Source organism: Argentina anserina, unplaced genomic scaffold (assembly GCF_933775445.1).
Source record: "Argentina anserina unplaced genomic scaffold, drPotAnse1.1, whole genome shotgun sequence".
Lineage (NCBI taxonomy): Eukaryota > Viridiplantae > Streptophyta > Magnoliopsida > Rosales > Rosaceae > Argentina > Argentina anserina.
In genome coordinates this window covers 397501-400000 of record NW_026089521.1, presented here as the reverse complement: position 1 = coordinate 400000, position 2500 = coordinate 397501, and positions in this window count along the sequence as shown.

The following is a 2500-nucleotide window of genomic DNA, read 5'->3' as shown; positions in this document are numbered from 1 at the left end:
CCGGCCTTGCCTTCTCGGCATTGGCATTGCGTTGCCTTGATTTGCAGTGGCCTTGGTCAGCTCGGCATTGGCATTGGCATTGGCATTGGCACTGCCTTGCCTTGCCTTGCCTTGGCGTTGGTTGTCCCTGCCTTGCCCTTGCCCTTTCTTGGCCTGGCCTTGCCTTGGTTTGCTCGGTATTGGCATCGCCTTGCCTTGCATTGGCATGTGTTGCCCCTGCCTTGGCCTTGGTTGCCGCTGCCTTGCCCTTGCTTGGCCTGGCCTTGCTCGGCATTGGCATCGCCTTGCCTTGCATTGGCATTTGTTGCCCCTGCCTTGCCCTGGGTTGCCCCTGCCTTGGCCTTGGTTGCCGCTGCCTTGCCCTTGCCTTGCTCGGCATTGGCATCGCCTTGCCTTCCATTGGCATTTGTTGCCCCTGCCTTGGCCTTGGTTGCCGCTGCCTTGCCCTTGCTTGGCCTGGCCTGGCCTTGCCTTGCTCGGCATTGGCATCGCCTTGCCTTGCATTGGCATTTGTTGCCTCTGCCTTGCCCTCGGTTGCCCCTGCCTTGGCCTTGGTTGCCGCTGCCTTGCCCTTGCTTGCCCTTGCCTTGCTCGGCATCGGCATCGCCTTGCCTTCCATTGGCATTTGTTGCCCCTGCCTTGCCCTTGCTTGGCCTTGCCCGGCCTCGTCTTTCCCTTTCCTGGCACTGCCCTCGTTGTGGCTTGCCTGGCCTTGCTTGCTTGACACTGCCCTTGCTTGTCCTTGCCTTGTGCTTTGGCTTGCCTGGCCTTGCTGCCTTGCCTTGCTCGGCATGGCACTTGCTCGGCCTTGCTCGGCATGGCACTTGCTCGGCCTTGCTCGGCATGGCACTTGCTCGGCCTTGAAAGGCATGGCACTTGCTCGGCATGGCACTTGCTCGGCCTTGAAAGGCATACCATATGCCTTGGCGAGGCTAATATCCCTGCCTGGCGAGGCTAATTTGCCTGCAGGAATGAAGGCTGAATGGGCTAGCGAGGCTAGTATTCCTGCCTGGCGAGGCTAATATCCATGCAGGAATGCAGGCTTAATTGGCTAGCGAGGCTAATATCCCTGCCTAGCGAGGCTAATATGCCCGCAGGAATGCAGGCAGAATGGGCTAGCGAGGCTAATATCCCTGCCTAGCGAGGCTAATATGCCCGCAGGAATGCAGGCAGAATGGGCTAGCGAGGCTAATATCCCTGCCTAGCGAGGCTAATATGCCCGCAGGAATGCAGGCAGAATGGGCTACCGAGGCTAATATCCATGCCTAGCGAGGCTAATATGCCCGCAGGAATGCAGGCAGAATGGGCTAGCGAGGCTAATATCCATGCCTAGCGAGGCTAATATCCCTGCCTGGCGAGGCTAATCTCCCCGCCTGGCGAGGCTAATAGCGTGTGAGACAACACACAGACAACACGGAGACAACACACGGACAACACGGAGACAACACGCCTGGCGAGGCTAATTCCCCTGCCTGGCGAGGCTAATTCCCCTGCCTGGCGAGGCTAATATGGCTGCACGCTAGCATGCCAACGAATGCCAAACCTCGAAAACTCAATTTTATTTCAAATATCCCCCTGCATTTTATGTTGCAAACCTATAGGGGACGATTTTTAGGACATTTTAAGATTGACATATCGTCATTTGGTCGAGTTTTCAGTTTATTTTGATTTTCTACATCTCAGAAACGAGAAATATCATATCAAATCGAAAACTCATCCAAATGACCTGAAATCAACTTCTAAATTTCTCTAAAATCATTGCTTACAGTTCTGAACCATAAAAGATATACACTTTTACAAGTGAAACGGAGTTGGAAATTTCCAAAGCCAAGAACGCGACATGGCCTTGCCTAGAGTGCAAATGCCATGTCAAGGCCGCATTCTGTTCAACTTTGCCCGCACTATAATTTGACCATAAATAAGTCTCTATTTTAAGGAAATTTTGCAAGTGGTAGCAGTCCGAAACATCAAGCGGTTTGTCATTTTCGATTTTCGACATTCTGCCCCTTTTGGAAAATAAAAACAAATACTTCTGGGTCGAAATTAAATCTGGCCTTTTTCCACAAGGTGCCTGACATTATTCTGAGTGTCCCTGCAAAAAATCTCGATTTTATACCAAATGTACAATTAGTTATGGCGTTTGCCCCTCCTCGGAAATCCCATGTTTCCCCCTGCCCTTCCCAGTTTTCTCCAATATGCTCTATAGGGGAGTAGTGGTTCTCTGCAAAATGACCCCCTTGCAGAGACCGCCTCCCCTGCCCCCAGTAGTCCCTCCCCCTTCCCCCAATTGCTTATATACGATATTTGCTGCCTCGAATGTCCCTAACAAACAATTATAAGCAATTGAAAACGGATTTAAGAGGGATTTAGGAGGTGTTCTTCGCCCAGCTGGGGGGGTGATGAACACCATGAAGGGGGGGTCATGTGGGATCGGTGTTGCCTCTAGTCCACTGAAACGATGTCAGTAACCGCTCAGATCAATCAAAGGGAGGGATAGGAG